At 47.5% G+C, this 18,093-nt stretch overlaps 1 protein-coding gene across 3 annotated transcripts in view; it reads left to right on the top strand.

Annotated features, from left to right (window-relative positions):
• Nucleotides 1-18,093, top strand: part of GDPD5 (glycerophosphodiester phosphodiesterase domain containing 5) — a 98,769-nt gene that overhangs the window by 18,935 nt on the left and 61,741 nt on the right. The window lies entirely within an intron of this gene.

Genomic DNA, 18,093 nt, shown 5'->3' with positions numbered 1-18,093 from the left:
GGAATCCTGACTCTGCTTCATGTCCTCTTTCAGTGTCCCTGCCTCCTGGGTATGAATTTAGCATGGAACAGGGCTTTTCACATGTTTTAAAAGCTGCCTGCAGAAAGGCTGAGATGAGAGCAAACTTCTGGGAGATGGGAGAGTGTTTGTTTGCTTTCCTTTGGTGGAAGGGCTCAGAGTGTAAAACTGTACATTGGTTTATTCACTACCAGACTCAGGTATCTCATGGACTGGTGGGATCTGCTCTCCTCTGTGGAATTCAGATTAAAAAACAGAAAGAAGTTTGGGAAGATTACAGCAAGAAAAGACGTTGATGGAGTGTTTGCCTCTTCAGTGCCCTTGTCCCTGTGTTATCTGGTTGTGCCTCTGCAGGAATGCTGTTCCTGAGCAGCAGGTCAGGGTGACACTGCTGGCTGCCCTGCTCACAGACTGGCAGCCCTTGTGGGCCTGAGGGCTCCTTTCTGTTAAATATCTCACTGACAGCCCTGGGGCTTCTGGGGCACAGGAAAGGTCAGGAGAGTTTCAGGATCTTGTGGTGAGTGAAGCCCCACCTTGTGTGGACTGGAATTGGTTCAGTGATCAGAGAATAATAGAACACTTTAGGTTTGAATGGGTCCTTGAACATCATCCAGTGCCACCTTCTGCCCCGTCCAGCCTGGCCTTGGGCACTGCCAGGGATCCAGGGGCAGCCACAGCTGCTCTGGGCACCTGTGCCAGCCCTGCCCACCCTCACAGACAGGAATTCCTGCCCAGTATCCCATCCATCCCTGCCCTGTGTCCTGTCCCTCCATCCAGCTGTTCATCCACCAGTGCTCCCAGTTCCTGCCTTGCAGGCTCTTCCCAGTGTGTCCATCCCCTACCACTGGTCTGTGTCCCTCAAGGTACTCCTTGGGTGTTTGGACTTTATTCTTGTCTCATGGTTTGTGGCAGGAGCTCTGTGAGCTCTCAGCACTGGACTGGATGATCTTGGAGGTCTCTTCCAACCTCAGTATTCTGTGATTCTGAGATTTTTTCCTCTGTTGAATGGAAGAAGTGGGGGCAGAAGTGCAGAGTGCCAAGCCCAGGTGCTGCCACTGCCCAGGTGCTGTCTGGCCCAGCAGGGAGGGCCCATGTGCAGCCATCAGGGCTCTGCTGGAGCTGCAGCTGCCTGAGCTGGCTGAGGGTCAGCTGAGGGCACTGCTTACATCCTGTAATTAACAGCTGGGAGTTCATCACCAGGCTGGCACACCCACAGACGCTGGGTTGGAGTCACTCTGTCTCTTGTTGCATTGCATCCTTGTCCCAGAGGTGACAGGAGCTAATAGCAAATGTGTCAGCTTGGGCTGATGGTGCTGATTTATCCTCCTCCCCTGTCCAGTGTGTGTTTGCAGCACATAAAGCACCATCTTTATAAATCAGAGCCTTGCCTCCTTCCTCTTTTTGGCCTCTTGGAAAACCTGCTTTGTGGCAATGTGCAGGGTTTTTTTTAGAACATTGAAAGGTTTGGGTTTGGAGAGACCTTAAAGCTCATCCATTTCCACTGTCCCAGGCTGATCCAGCCTGGATTGGGCAGTGCCAGGGATCCAGGGGCAGCCACAGCTGCTCTGGGCACCTGTGCCAGGCTCTCACCTCCCTCTCAGGGAGGAAATTCTTGCCAATATCTAATCTAAAATCTCTTCCCTCAGTTTAAAATGACACAAAGCTTGTGGCTAAACCAGCCAAAATCACCCTGTACTTTTTTTTTTGTGTCTAACCCAAAGCAACAGGAGATTAAAGTGCTTGGGAACTCCATCCTGGAGCTGAGAGCTCCCTTCTCTTGGGTTGTGTAGGAAATCTGTTCATCGATTAGGAAGGAAGCTCCCCTGGGATGTGGGAGGAAGAAAACAGATTTGAAAGTCTCTTCCACACCTCAGGTACTTGTCTAAACCCTCAGGCTGTTTACAGTCTGTTTTGGTGGGAAAGATTCTGTGTTTTATTTAATATCCCAGCTCTTCTGTAGGGTGAGAGATTTTTGTAATCTGCATCCCATTGAGCAGGAGAATGTTTCCCTGCCTGCAGCTGCATGGAAAAGGCAAGGACAAGGAAGTTATTCAGGAGGTGTTGGAATATTCCAAACCCTAGGGAGAGGCCAGAGGGAAGTGAGGAATCACCTGGCAGGGTGTGCTTTGGGTATCCTCGTGGGTGGTGATGAGCAGGATTCCACATCCTGGGCCTGCTGCAGGAGTTCTTGGGTGTTTGGGAGGCTGGGAGAAACCCAAATGCTGTCTGTGTGTTTCTTGTTTATTTAAACATCAAAATGACACCACAGTGTATGGCATCTGTGAATGGTGGAGGAGAATTTTAAAGCCTTGTAGTGATTCACCTGCTCTCCTTGAGGGTAGAACAAATCTCTCCTTAATCAGTGCTGATAAACAGATTGCAAATTGAAATTATCTTATTCCTTATAATTTTTAATTGATTTTTTAATTTTCTTGCAGCACAATCCCTGAACAGCCTCTAAATCTGAACCCCATTTTTCTGCCCAGTGCTCCTGTGGTGCTGGTAATTCTTCTCTCCTTGACATTCTTTCATCCCTGGGTATTTATGTGTGTATAAACAGAGAGCAAACAATTCTGGCTTGCCATCCCAGGGCTCTGTGACCATTTCAAACATAAACTCGGCTTAGATCTCAGTTCTGTCTTTCCACATAATAAATTACCAGCATTTATTGGTCTTTTGACATACAGGTTTCCTAAGGGAAAAGAAGGAGACTGGCTGAACAAAGCCTTCTCTATAATCAGAGTTTGCAGCAGGCTTTGGACAGAAATTTCAATTCCTGGCCAATGCAGCAAGGATTTTATGGCTCTGTCTATAATTGCATTTATGCCAAGAGGAGGTTTGGGGGAGATGCTGGGTCCTATACCTGAGACTGCATCATTAAAAGATGAATGTGTGCAATATATTCTGGGAATTGCATGCTAAGCACTGATGAAAATTCAGTGTTCTGTGGAAATTCATCACTGGAGACAGTTTTAGAGCCATGCAGTAATTTGGGTTGGAAGGGACTTTAAAGTCCATCTCATTCCATGCACCCCCTGGCTGGGCAGGGACACCTTCACTAGCCCAGGTTGCTCCTGGATGGAGATGACTGGGAAATGGGCTGGGGCTCTGCTTGGGGTGACACTGATGGCTCCTCTTCTTGGCTGCTTTTGTTCTTTGTCACCTTGTGCTGACACAGCTCAGTGCTTCAATAGAAACCCTTTGCAGTGGCACCTGTTGGAGACTCTGACCTAAACTGGGGCTTAACCTGGTCAGCTCCTGTCCTGTGTGGGATCAGATGGGTTTTTTGACACCTGAAAGGCTTTTTCCTCTAGGAAATTCTGTTCTGGGAGGAGGACTTCTCATGGCTCCTGAAGATCACTCTGGTTTTGGAGTGCACAGCAAACTTGGCCCTTCTGAGATGGCAAGCACTGTGTGACTCTTGGCACTGGTTCCAGTTGGGCTCAGGAGCTGGGCAGCCTGGACTCCATCCTGCTGGGCTGAGGATGGACAGGATTTTCCTGCAGGAGGCTCCTGAGCAGGCAGCTCATGAAGGTGTGGCTGAGAGTCTTGGATAATAAAACTGAGCCAGTCTCCCTCTCCTGGCTGGCTGTTCCTCCCCTCTGGGACAGTGCAGAGTGTCCATCCCCTCCCTGGCTGTGTCCTGTCCCCTGCCCCTCCTGGGCACTGCTTGGAGGGAGGCTGTGGCAGGGCTCCAGCCCTCCCAGCCCCTGGGAGCTGCTGGGCTGGGGGTTGTGGCCCTGGTGCCTGGGCAGGAGGATGGTGGCCATCCCCCTCCTGCCTCCAGGAGAGGCATCCCACAGCAGTTTTGGCAGGGCTGCTGCTCCTCTCCTGTGCTTGCAGAGCAGCAGCAGCAGCTGCCTCGTGCCCTCTCCCAGTCAGGAGGGAGAACTAGGTCAGAATTTGCATTCTTTCACTGGATTCTCTGCATAACTTGAACACTTCTTCCTTTTTTTCCCCCACTCTTTTAAACACCGTGCTCCTGTATGTGCATGTTCCTCAGGCTCCCCTGAATCAGAGGGTGAAGACTCAAATTCAGATGTATAATTGGCCTTTAATATCAGTCTTCCTTCCAAAAACACTTCTGGGAGACTCCTCACATGCTGACAGACCAATCCCAGCATGTAAAATTCTGAAAGAAATGCTTGGGGCAGCGTCTTCATTTTTGGCTGCTGTGTTGTCTGGATGAGGAGTTGAATTTTCTCCTGTAGTTCTCATTTTGCATGACAAGAGCGAGTAATTGGGGTGAAATCATCTGTGCTGCAGACTGGGATGGTGAGATTTCTTTTCACTGCTTCTCTGTATGAGTTTTTTTGTGGTTTTTTTTTCTGTTTTGCCATGTCCTGATTGGATGGGGGAGCACAGAAGGACTGTGGCATCCAGAGAAGCATCCAAGCGTTGCTGCAGGGCAGGCAAGGAAGATTTTGGTGCGGTTTTGTCCAGAGAAAAAGAGCTTTGCTGTGATGAGCCAGTCTGATGGGATGGGACAGGAGGGCTGTTGCTGTCCCTGGATCCCTGGCAGTGCCCAAGGCCAGGCTGGATGGGGCTTGGAGCAACCTGGGACAGTGAAAGGTGCCCAGGGTGGGGCTGGCTGAGCTTTAAGATCTCTCCCAACCCAAACAATTCTGTGATGATTCACTTGTGATTCAGCATCTCTGGCAGATTTTTCAGTAATCTGGCAAAATAAAAAAGTGCATGTAACATCCTGAGACCGAGTGATTTTCCAGAGGGTGGTGGCAAGGCAGACCTGCTGCACGATTCTGGTCTTTCTCCATCTGTGGAGGTGATTTCTGATTTGGGCTTTTGTGGTTAAATCCTCCATTACTGTCAGTGTGAAATAAAGCAAATTGTGTGGTCTGAAGGCAGGTGGATGGGTAAAAGTGACAGAATTGCTGTGACACAATCATTATTTTAATGCATTTTCACTATATTTTTAAAGTACTACTTCAAAAGTATTTTTAAATCACTGAGATTTTGCTTTGTGTTTCTTGTAACATGTTTTAGCTAACATGTTTTTAGCTAAAAATTCTCTTTTCTGCTGTGTCTGCTTCATGCTGGTGGAGCTGCCACCTGGATCTGTCTGAGGCTTGTGCAAAGAGCAGGAATTGCCATGTCTGTTCCCTCTGTGCCCCCTTGAGCTGCCAAAAAGTGTCAGCAGCTCTGAGAGGGATCTGCACAGGGATGATCTTTTGGGAGTTGAGCTTTTCCCCATCCTGCCTCTGCTGTTTGATCTCTTTCCTTGGGGCTTTGGCATGTTCAAGCCTTGGCAGTGGGAAGGCTGAGTGGAATTAAACAGAAGGTTGAGTCTTTTTCAAGTTAAATCAAATTTTTTGGGCTTAACTTTTAAGTTAAACCCTACTTTTAAGCTGAACTTTATTGGAGTTTAGATTTGGGAGTTGCAGTGGAATCACTTCTGATTTCCTTGTTCCCTCCTGTACCTGCTGTTTGCATTAATCCTATGGATGTCCTGTTGTTCCCCTTGGATTTTAGGCTGTAATATTCCTCCTCCATTCCTGTTTTTGGTGACCAAAAGGGGGAATTGAGTGTTGCTTTTGGAAATGTGGGATGTGGCTGGAATCCCTGTATCATGCAGTGGTCAAACCAGAGTGCTGCAGAGGTCTTGTTATCCTTCACTGGCATTCCTGTCATCCCTAAAGAGCTTTTCTTGGGCTGTGCTGGATCTGACCTGCTCTTCACCTCCAGCTGGGGTTTAAGTAAACCAGTTATCCTCTGGCTTAAACTAAATCTGTGCCTAAACCTGCCATCCTCTGCCTGGATCTGGAATCTCCTCTCTGTGGGTAACCACAGGCAGAATGCTGGGGCTGCTGTGTGGTGAAGCCTTGGCCACCCTGTGCTTATCTTGTGAGCAGAATTTCAAAGCCCAGCAAGGTGAAAATGCACAGTGAAGCCTCTCCTGTCTCTAGGACCTGATTTTAGCAGGAAATCAATATGGACTTTGGCTTCCTTGTGCAATCTTGTCTTGTAAGTAAGGGGATGATGAATAGGTATCAGCTCAGCTCCTACCAGGCAATAATGGAGCTGGAAATCCTTTGGACTAATAAACTGCACTGTAACTTCAAGCAAAAATTCAGGCTTGTCAGAATACAGAGATGGGGATGATCCTGAACACAACTTATGGATCCTGAAAATGACTCCTGGCTGCCAAGCTACAAATAAAGAGCTCAGTGTAGTGAGAAAACCTTCTGGAGAGTATTTGCCCCATGATGGAGGAGAAAAGCTGCTGACAGCTCTGGTTGGAGAGTCCAGTGCTTCAGCCTCCACAGCTGGTACAAAGCATGACTGAATTAAAAAATGAAAGTCTCAGACTTTGTGCTGCAGCTGGGATTGGCTGGTGCATGTTGGCACTGGGTCTGATCAGGAGCTGGTCCTCTACCTGCTCTTATTTTTTTGCTCTTTGAGGTGGTGAAATGGTTTAGGTTTTCTTTTGGGGCAAAAGAGATGATGTGGTTGGCTCTTCAATATGAAAGGAGACAGCTATGAAGCACATTTGCTGATTTGTTGTCTCTGTTGTGCTCTGCTCCTTCCTCCAGTAACATCCCTGGATTTTGGCAGAGGATTGGAGCTGAAGCTCTGAGGTTGTTGTTTGTATATTTTGTTCATCTTAAAGTGATGTCAGTAACAGGAGGAAGCTTTTAAAAATTAGGGGTATTAGGGCTCTTTCAAGATGCTTAAGTTTCTAGCCACTTAGCTCACTCCTCTTAAAAACAGTAATAATGAAAAAATATAAATAAAATATGAATATAATCCTGGATCTCCACCCCACTCTCCTTATCTTGACAAAGAATCCAATTACTCTGCACTTGTCCTGTTCCTGAAGTCTCTGGCCAGGGAACAGGAGCTGGGGAAGCTGAGGTGGAAGCTGGTGGCACAGGGTTGGGGTTTCCCAGCTGAGAGTCAGATCTTACTGCAGAAGAAAGCAAAAGTGTTTCCCTGCTATAACCACTGGCTCTTCCTGTCTGAAAGCTGAGCAGCCTTTTCTTTTTGGAAACTTTCCCAGAGATGAACCTGGAGCCTGTGGTTTGTGCTGTGGAGAGACTAAACCAGGCCTGGGAGCTATAACCAGGTTCATGGAATGGTTTGGGTCAGAGGGGAGCTTAAAGATCATCCTATTCCCCCCTGGTATGGGCAGGACACCTTCCACCATCCCAGCCCCAGTGTCCAGCCTGGCCTTGGGCACTGCAGGGATCCAGGGGCAGCCACAGCTGCTCTGGGCAGGACCTGCCCACCCTCACATCCAGGAATTCCTGCCCAGTATCCCATCCATCCCTGCCCTGTGTCCTGTCCCTCCATCCCTGTCCCCAGTCCCTCTCCTGGAGCCCTTTAGCCCTGGCAGGGCTCTGAGCTCTCCCTGGATCCTTCTCCCCTCCAGGTGAGCACCCCCAGCTCTCCCAGCCTGGCTCCAGCCCTGCAGCAGCTCCTCTGTACCTCTTTCCTGGCCTCCACCTCTGCTGGAATTTTGGGATTGCTGGGCTGGTTGAGCTTTCCCCAGCACGTGGCAGGGAATTCATGGTGTGAGCTCCAGGACCTGTTCCCTGGTGCTGGCTGGATGTGGGGCTGGGATCAGCCACGTTAGTTGAGGAGAAAACATTCAGAAGCTGGTGTTTAAAATACTTTTTGTTGAGCTGGAGGAGAGGTTTAAGAGGAATCACGCTCAAATCCCCATGAAACCTGAGCTGCCTGTTGCAGGGAGAGATTTCTGGAGCTGTGGCTTCTCACCTGGGTGGCAGAGATGACCTGGTGTGGGGGTGGAAATGTCCTTGAGCTGTGAAACAGCCTCTTGAGAGGCAGAGCCAGACAAACACATCCTCTCTGCAGGGCTGGATCTGGGGACCCAGGCGTGGGTGATGTGTGAGGAAACACTTGGGGAACATCCCTGGAATAGAAGCTCAGCCCTGCTGGTGTCTGCCAGAACAGAAAGGGAAGGTTTCTTCAGGGCTTCAGTCAGTCCACACGAAAAATAACAAGAGAAAACTTGAAGTTCTTGGGAGCTTGGCAGAAGGTTGAACAGAAAACAGCTCCCTTTGAGAATACCTGGAACTGAAGTGGATTTTACTGGAAATACTGGGACAGTGTGTTTGTTTTTAGCTCAGTGGGCATGTTCTCACCCTCTTTCAAGTACTGCTGAGGATGAGCCAAGCTAGGGGCTGAGGGCTTGGACTGAAGTCTCACAGAAACTCCTCAGAAACTTGCAGTTGCTGAAGAGAGAAATGAACCTTCTTGGAAAGCAGCATGGCCCAAAACCCCAGCTTGCTGGAATACGTGAAATTCCTTTAGAAGCTGAAGGATGAAAAAAGGAGATGATGACTTGCAGCAGTTTGGCCAATTGCTGGCTTGAAGGGTTTCTGCTGGAAAAAAAAGAGATTTCCAACCTGAGTAGTCATGCTCTGTTGGAGTTTAGATATGGGCTGTAGATCTCAGGTTGCTTGAAATCCTGAAAAAAGTCTTGGCTTAGCTTCTCTACTGGAAGGAGAGGGGTAAAATACAAATTTCCTCTTTGCAATCACTTCCTTACATTCCTTGAAGAAAGTGATTCCTGCTTATAAAAACTCACAGAATAAATAGCTCAGCTTGGGAGGGAGCTCAGCAGTCCAACCACCTGCTCAGGTCAGCTCTGGAATTACCTGAAGAGCAAGCTGATGGAATAACCTTGGCAGCTGGATCCTGTGGATTGCCAGAGCCTGGTGTGATGTTGAGGGATGTGCAGGCTGATTCCAGAATGGATGGAGGATGAGCAGGAACCACCACAACCCCACTCTGCATCAGAGGAGTGTGAGCCAAGGGGTCTGAGGCTGTGGATACACAGAATTAAATCAAGAATTGGTTTAAAAAGTGTCTTCTAGCAGTTGCACAGTTTTATCCCCCTTAGAGATAAAAATAATAGAATCACTGGATTTAGTTTTATTCATTTCCAGCTTTTTTTATTGAGCTGCAAAGGACGGAGAGAACATGGAAAGTTTAATTCATGTCTCTCACCTGTGGGTTAGAGCCAGGGAAGGCAACCAGTTTAACTTGCCCTTAGCTGGTACACAGAATAAAATGACTTATTTTCCATGAGTGAGGAATCTTGTGTCTCATCCATCTTTAGTATTTACTGGTCTGATTCTTGCTGCCTTGAGGATCCATGGATTTGTTCCTTCTCAGCTATCTTGGCTGAAGAGCTGTCCAGGACAGAGGAAGACTCAGCTCAGGTGGTGCTTCCAGGCAGTGCCTTTTCAGGAGAAACAGTCACAGCCTGCCTAGGTGAATGCTGGGACCTAAAGCCTCCAGTACTGAATTTGGAAGGCAAAGGGTTTGGTTGGTGTCTCTGAAATAAAGAGTTTCAGTAAGGCTGGGGTTGGGAGAGGTGCTGATAATGCCAGGATTGAGGTCAGGGAAGAAAGTGCCTCCTTCCCCTTGTAACCCTGGAGGACTCTTACATAACTGTTCTAAACCAGCTGGAGAGAGAGCTGATGGGAAGGGAAAATAAAAAAAAAACCTAAAAAAAAAAACCCACACTAGTGAAAGATTGCTGATAAACCCAGAGAATCCAAAAATAGGATCAGGCTCCAGGGAATGAAGGAGAACCTGCTGGAGGTAATAACCAGGAGATTGACAGAAATTCAAGCCCTGAGCCAGACAAGCCCCAATCTTGGGCCCTAATCTTGATGTGAGGATAGCTGTGATGTTTATAAATTGTGTCCTGGCTGGGGAGGACAAAAACAACCTCCTCAAGTTCTGGCCATGCCTTGCTAGAGCAGGATGCTCCCATCCCAGGATGCAGGGGAGATGGGGGGCCTGGCACTGGCTGCACTGGTGAAGCAGAATGGAAATTCAGATCTAGATGATCAGGGAAAGGGGTGGTTGGAAGAGACCTTAGAACCATCTTCTTCCAGCCAGATCCTTTTTGGTACCTTTGGCTAGACCAGGTTGCTCCAAGTCCATCTTGCCCTTGAAGACTTCCATGGATTCCTCTCTTCAGTTGAAAATGGTTCCTGAAACATGGACAAAGAGCTGCACTGCCAGATTTGGGAACAATGACTTGACTCCCTCCTTTCCCAATTCTTTTTCTCTTTTCCCCCCCTTCCTTATGACAGATTCACCTGGTGATTTGTTGTGCCACCTTGTTCTGCTTTCATACAGCAAAAAGAGATTCCTTCTGTTTTCTGCACCCAGTTATACTTTGCTAGTCTGGAAATTAACATTTTTTCAGGAAAATAAAAACCCCTCCACCTCTCTACTTTTCATTTTTTTCTTTCCTGGCCAGCTCTTTTCCTGTGGAATTCTGGTTTGTCCAGAATTTGCTTTAAACCCTGGTGTGCTCATCCAGGGAACAGCAGCTTTAAAGCTGATTTGCCCTTGAGTTTCAGTATTGTCTATGAAAAAAAAAGAAGGGTATTGCTGGTGTTCTTTTTTTGTTTCCTTTGGGTTTGGTTTTGTTGTTTTTGTTTGTTTGGGGTTTTGTTTGGTTTATTTTCTTCTAATACTTATATAGCCTAATCCTGAATTTTCTTGCTGAAATTTCCCACTTGCAGCAATCACATTTTGGGTACTTGATGCTTTTTCTTAATTTGATGAACATCTCAGTATTTTTCAGGATCTTTTCAGTCTGTTTAAAACAGTGGCAGGAACTGACTTGGCCAACAAATTATTGAGTGTGAAGTCAATTATTCAATGCTCTCAATGTTTTCCTACTTAACCAAAAAATATTGACTCAAGAGCAAGTGCAGTCTGGTTTCTTTGGGACTTATTTCTAATCTTTAATCTTCCCACTTCCATCCTTTCCCCTCTCCAGCTGTACTTGCTGATTAGTCTTTGACAGCAGGCTGGGCTAGAGCTGCTCTTCCTTTGGGGGGAGGTTTATTTGATCTTTTCCCACCCAGCAGCAAGTCTTGGAGAGCATTCCAGCTGGGCAAGAAGAGGCTGGAGCTCCAGGGAATTGCTGCCAGGGGAGGGAAGGAAAGGTAGGAGAAAGCAAGGAATGGGAACAGAGGCACTTGTGCAATCACACTGTGTTTTGGTAGGAAAATAAGCTGGGAAATGAATATATCTTGGCTGGTGGAAGGAAAGCTGCTTGTCTCCTACCCAGACAGTAGTTGCTCTCAAGGCAGGATCTTAATCTGATGGGATGAAAACCCAGAGTGGCTTTCTGGAAGTGGGATAAAAGCCATTTAATCCTGGAAATGCTGTGTTTGTGTGCAGCTGGCTTGCCCTTTCAAGTTCCATGGGCTCATTTTTCTGGGAATCTCTTAAATGTGTATTGGACTACCAACAACAACAATAATAATAATAACAACTTTTCTGTGGGAGTTCTGTGCTCTGGAAAGTTCTCCTCTGCTTCCCTGGGGTGTGGCTGCTTTTTGGTCTGTATTCCAGGTGGGAGATTCCTGACCCACCTGGGCAGGGGCTCCTGTCTTCAGAGCAAGCATCACCTTGAAAATTGCATTTTTCTCGTGCCTGCCCAGGGCTGGCTCATCTAAAGATGTGCAGGAAGCCTTTTTCTTGAGTTCTTTGCCTGTGTAGTGCTCTAAGATCTGCCTTGGGCAGTGTCCTGGTCTCCTGGTGCCATGGATGTGTTTCTGGGATGGGCAGGGAAGGTCACTGTGGTGGGTGGATGTGTTCCCTGTGGTCAGTCTCACTGACTCAGGGACATTTGCATGGCTGCTGTTGGTTCTGTGCTGCTGAGCACCCTGACTCCTCCAAATCTCTTAGGTGTTAGTAGTGGTTTTGCTCCTCCAACATCACAGAGCTACTTAAAAACCAAAAAAAATGGACTTCCAGCTTGTCCTTTTTCCTAGGCCTTTTCCTAGAAGGCTTAGAGTGCTGCAGAGAAGGAGAGAGAGATGCTGTTGCATCCTGGGCTCCTGTGGGATTTGGCTGCTCCAGGTGTTTGGATGAACTGCCCTGAGCTGGAAGCAGTTCCCACCACAGTGCTGTGGATTGATGGACCCCTGGGGGTCCTGCCCACAATGTGCTCTCTGGACACAGGGCTGGGGGTCAGAAATCATCACCTCAGTGGGATGAGTGCTTGGAGGAATCCCAGGTGGAGAGAGCTTTGTGCCAGCATCCCCAGCCCCATCCTAACCCCCCAGAGGTTGGTTTTGGATACCTTTGATACCAATCCCAGAATGGTTTGGGTTGGAGGGACCTCAGAGCTCCCCCAGTGCCACCCCACCATGGGCAGGGACACCCCCACCGTCCCAGGCTGCTCCAGCCCCATCCAGGCTTGAACAGTTCCCAGCCTGGGGCAGCCACAGCCTCTCTGGGCAGCCTGTGAGAGAACATGAGCCTCTCCCAGATGTCTGCAGCTGTCCCTGTGTCACTCTAACCCTGACTGCATTGAAAGCATCATTTTGCTGATAATATGCCAGTGGTGGTCTGGAAGAGTGTCACTGGTGCTGGAAAAAGGGCACCAGGGCACTGTGAATTAATACTCAGAGAATCAATGCTCATCCTATTAAAGTTCTCAAAAATGACTGAAAGCACTTGGACTAACAGGCCTTGGGTTTGCATCACTAAATGAGTTTGTGGATCCCTCGTGACTGGGCCTTTCCATAAGGAAAACAAGATAGGAGCTGATGTAAGTGGCAGATGGAGCCTTGTTTTTGAGTTTTTATTGAGCAGGACTGTGCAGGCAGGAGCTGGAAATGCCTGTGAGCCTCCTCTGCTCACTCTGGGACTGACCCTGAGGATGGAGGGCGGGTCCCTTCCTGACCTCACCCTCTCCCCATCCCTCCTAGTGTCAGGGTGACCTTGGCTGCATTTGGAGATGCTTTTTGGAAAGCAGGGAGCATTTAAGGCTGATGCAACTTCTTGCCAGGTCACTTGAGAAAATTCCTTTCTCCTGAAAGATTTATGCTGCAGCCAACAGAGTAAAATCCTTTTGCCCTTAATAACATCTTCCTAAAGATCAACACCAGCTTTTGGCAGGATACAGGAATCACAGACAAGACATTTACCTGGAGCTGAGTGATTCTGGAATGGGAAGGGTGGTTTGTAACCTGTCTCTTGTTTCCCATTTTTTTCATTGGATGCAATTTTCCTTTTCCTCATGACAGGGAAACTCTCGTGTCTGTCTCCTTGCATTGAGCAGAGACTGATTTGTACAGAACTGGGAAAAAAACCCAGTAATAACTGGAAGGAGGCTGTAGGAACATGAGACAAACCTCTGCTTCACTGGAACAGAAGAGGGATAAAGTGGATGTTAGCCTTCCTCTGGCAGAAATCAAATCTCTTCTGTGCCACAGGGATGGAGGAGGGCTTGGGGGATGCATACATCTCATTTTTCCAATATCATTTTTGTTTCCATGTTTTTCAAGCGATCACAAAGCTGTAGTGGAGGTGATGAAAAGCTGACTTTGCTTCTTGAACCTCTCCTGGACTGCATCAGTTACCTCATGGACCTTTAAACTCCCCCACTTCCACACCCTGCCATGGGCAAGGACACCTTCCACTATCCCAGGCTGCTCAGGAAGGCAAAGCAAGTTTTTCTTCTTTATTTATTTAACTCCTCTGCAAAGAGAGTCCCTGCTTAAGAACATTTTTTTTTTTTCATGAATAATGTCTCCTGCAGCCACATGGAAAGAATCAATCATAGGAAATAGCCATGTAATCCATTTAGGTAGGACTTTCCACCTCTCATTAAGCCAGAGACATTCATGCCCAATTCTCTGGGTAGCATTGCACAGCAGATGTGCAGGGTATCGATTGGAAAATGACTCTTGCTGGTTTTGTTTCCCTTTTTTTCTTTTTTTTTTTTTTTCCCCTCCCTTACTGTTTCCATTCAAGTGCATGCAGTGGTGTGGAGGCACTTGGCTCCCTCTCAGATGAGCCTTCCTGGGGCTGTTGGTGCAGTTTTCTGTCCTGCTGGCTGGCAGGAGCCAGGTTCTCAGCAGGGCTGTGTGGGACCCTGCTGGCAGGGAGGGTGGAACCTGGCAGGGCCAGCTGACAGCACCCATGGCGAGCTCCTCAGGGCTGGGTTTGCACAGGGAGAACCAGGAGAGGGAGGAGTGCTTGTCTGAGGAGGAAGCCAGGCTGTGCATGTTCAAACCCAGCTCTGTTTCCACCCAATTTCTCAGCAGAAACGTGCTGCTAATGGGGAAGGCTTGGTGCAGACTTCTGGTTTGCAGCTTGGTGAGCATGGCAAAGCTCCTGGAGTCTGTGGAGAGGAAAAATATTCTTAAACCATTTTAATTCTTCAAATGTTGTTAAAATTCCTAGTTGGTGCACGGGTTTTATTTAGCATCCAGCTGTGCTGTCCTCATCCAGCTGTGCTGTCTTCTCATTCTTCCCATGATGGTTTTTCTTGTCTTTTTCTCGCCTGGGCTGTGTGTTGAGCCCTGCTGATGTGGTGTCATCACCCAGACCACACCAACATCACAGGACATTCTCTGTCAGAGGCTCTTCAGGCAGCAGGGTGAGCATGGGGTCCCTTACTCAGGACACTCCCTTCCCATCCCTCTTGTCCCAGACCAGCCTGGTGCTTTTCTGCCTGTCCCTTTGGGTTTGTGGCTCAGGTTCCCTCCAGCTCCCTGTCTCTGCCAGCTCTGTCTGGCTCCTGGTGCTGTCTCACCTCCCCTCAGCTGCTATTTTAGATTTTTAGCTGTTGAGCTGCTGGGTTTTGTGCTGCTCTGAATGTTCTGGGATGCTGTCCCAAGGGGACTCCAGCAGACATAGACCTGGAGAGGTGGAAAGGTTGGACTTGCTCTGCCAAAAAACTTATTTCACAACCTTTGGGCTGCTTAATATTTGTTGTCCATCTCTCCACCAGCCCCCAGAAGATGAAGCTCTTTTTATACTCAGGTTGTCAGAAATTCTTTGGCAGAGGGGACCTGAAGTGTCCCATGCTTTTCCTCATGACCCACCTGTGCTTTGCTGCTTGGAGTTACTTCAGAGCCTGTTTGAGGATTCACCTGATGTTTTTGGATCTGCAGCGGATTTTGAGTTTTCAGAGCTATGACAACACCTTGAGCTGCAAGGTTTGTGCAGAAGGCAGAGACTGTGTGGAATTATTGCTCTGCCAGAAGTTTACACAGGTTTTTCCTGTGCCTGTTCCTCTTCTTCCACCCTTTCAAAGTTGCACCCATTGCTGCCTCACTTTGTGGCAAACATTAAGAATCTCTGTTGCAGAGGGCGTTAGTCCGTCCTGTGCTTATTTATTTAGGGAGATTAAAGTCTAAGTTTTTCTTTTGTAATCCCTTTGAAGTATTTATCTTTTGAAGTCTGAATTTTCATTAACTGGAAGTGTACAACCCCCGAACTAGGCACTGCCCTAGTTTCAAAGCTGTAATTTTTTGGTAGAAAACATTTAAGAACAATAAACAACAGGTCAGACCCACGGGGGCTCCACCTCAGCCAGATCCTATTTGGGATGTGTCTGTTTGGGTCATCCCTTCCCACTCTGGGCAATCCAACTGGCTCTCCCTGGGTTGGGATGCAGCCATGGATTTTTGGGATCTCAGGGAGACAGGAGTGTTCCTTTCTGAGTGCTCTGCCAGACCAACACGTGGCCCATAGATCTTTCTTTTGGTTTTTAAATTTGTTTTTCCCCCAATTCTTATTTTCTGTCACTGAGGCAGCAGCACTCAGCTTTAAGGACAAGGATGTTGTGCTTTCCTGCCTCAGCTCTCATCTAAAAGTTTCCATATATCCATATGCACATGGCACAGGATGCTTTGTTTGCAGTTTTTTGTTTGTTTGCTAGGGAGAAGAAAAAAAAAAAAAGGATGCTGACTGGAGTTTTGTAAATTAAAAATGAATATTTACAGCCTGGAAAAAGTGGGTGGGAGACCTCTGACCCAACCTGATTTCCAGAGTGGGAAATAACATTCTGTTGGGAAGAATAACCCTGCTGGGTCATCAAAGGGGTCACTGCCTGTGCATCCTCCATCCCCAGAATGAATCACCTGAGGCTGTTTTATGGCTTTGGGGTGTCCCATTCCCACCTTGAAATGAAATCTTGGATCTTGAAAGCTGAGATGCTTTGGATTTGTGCCAACAAAATGTGGAAAATGGTGCTCAGTGTGTGTGTGTGCATCTCAGTTTCCTCCCAGGGGAGTGGCCAGAGCAAACAGCCCTCAGTAATAGCTTGTTATTAAACAGATGGGGATATTGACCCTCTTCCATTTCCATTTTCCAAGTCAGGGAAAATGAAATTGCATTACTTTGGCTTGGATGAGTTCAGTGTATTAATAAAAAAAAGTGTGTGAAAATCAGTGGAGAGTGCATGCAAATCCCAAGAATTCAGATAATTTATATGATTTCAGACCAGGCTGGGCAATAGAGATTTCTCTTCTGTTTTTCTTTTTTTTTTTTTTTTTTTTTTTTTTTTTTTTTTTTATGCACAGAACTGTAGTTTGCTCTAGGATAGCTTGATTTTTAGGAAGTGTTTAAGGAAAATCAGGATTTTCCAGTATAATTAAGGAAACAGCTGACAAGCAGCCTTACAAGCAAATCAATAGGGCTAATTGATTATCAGGGATGTTCTCACCTAATTGACATAAGAAATTATTTGCTTAACAAGGTTTTAAGCATAATTAGATTGATACAAGTTTTAGTAGAGATGGAGATGTTGGATTTGCAGTGATTCCTGATAAACAGTGATCCCAGGAGTTGCCAACAAGAAGAAAAACACTTTTAATATGGAAATCAGTAGAATGTGTCAGAGCTATTTTTAAATGAGTTAACATAAAAGATTAACCTCAAATAAAAACAAGTCTGTATTTTTTATGTTTATCTGATTGGGTGAGCTTCCTTGGGCCTGAATTTTGAGAGATGGGGTGCTGTGTGCTCAGGGCTTGCTTTGGTTTTGAGTGTCCCACTCCCTCTGCAGATATTCCCCTCCTTCTCCCCACTTTTGCCTCTCTGAAACCATGGGAGCATCCTTGTGGAAAGCTGAGGTTTTCCACTTGGTCTTCCCAGCTGTGCCTTGGCAGGTGGAGATGCTGTAGGAGACCACAGGTGTCCTCCACATCTGCATGGGTGGAGTTACTGGAGGAAAAAAAAAATGTGTGTTTGCCTCTTTCCAAATGCTTGGCTTTGCTCTGGCATCCCCTGAGATTTCAGGGTTCCATGGCAGTGTTGGACCCCATTGTCTTACAGGGCTTCTCCAGCCTTAATGATTCTGTGATTTCATTACTCAGAAGCCTCCAGCAAAGCATCCTTGGCTGTGCTTTGGGTTTTCTTTTGGATGTGCTGATCCAAAGCATCCTGAGCAGACTGTGGTGGGTGTTCAGAGCAGGGCAATCCCTGGTGTGTGGCTGCCAGTGCAGTCCCTGGGCTCTTAAAAACCACTGAATATCCTGAGCTGGAAGGGACCCACAGGATCACTGAATCCAAGTCCTGGCCCTGCACAGACACCCCAACAATCCCACCCTGGACATCCCTGGGAGTGCTGTCCAAACTTTCCTGCCCATTCCCTGGGGAGCCTGGGCACCCTCTGGGGAAGAACCTTTTCCTAAATCCAGCCTAAAGCTCCAGCTGTTCCCTGTCCCTGTCCCTGGGAGCAGAGATCAGTGCCTGCCCCTCCTCTTCCTCTCATGGGGACATTGTGCCTGCAGTGAGCTCTCCCCTCAGTCTCCTTGAAGGGGGATCAAGGGGAGGGCTTGGACTGCACAAAGCCTTGGGAAGGCTGTGAAACCTGTTCCTCTGGAGCTTCATCCCCAGTATTTACTCAGAGCACTTCAGGACTTGTGCTGTTGCTCTTCCCCTCACTAAAATGAGGGCGCTGAGGTGCTTTAGTCATTGATCTTGATTGCTGCCTTCCCTCTCCAGTCCAGGTTTCTGAATATTGCTCTGAGACTACAGGGGTGGAGCAGTTAACTCAGAGAGACAAAAATCAAATTTTTTAGGCTAGATGTCCCCAGAGATCACTTCAAGTTTGCAACTCCAATTCTTCTTTTTTTTATTTTTTCCCCCCCTCCAAAGCTGTTTGGAAGGGAATAATGTGTAACCAATACCTCCAGTATCTCAGAAGTGCAGTGTGTGCTAATTAGGCATCCTGGAGCCTTTGGAAAATGCTCCCATTGTATTTGCAGATGGAATCTACCCTGCTCCCCCTTTTTAGACAAGTGAGCTGCT

Source organism: Oenanthe melanoleuca, chromosome 1 (assembly GCF_029582105.1).
Source record: "Oenanthe melanoleuca isolate GR-GAL-2019-014 chromosome 1, OMel1.0, whole genome shotgun sequence".
Taxonomy (NCBI): Eukaryota; Metazoa; Chordata; class Aves; order Passeriformes; family Muscicapidae; genus Oenanthe; species Oenanthe melanoleuca.
This window is presented reverse-complemented; position numbering and strand designations above follow the sequence as displayed.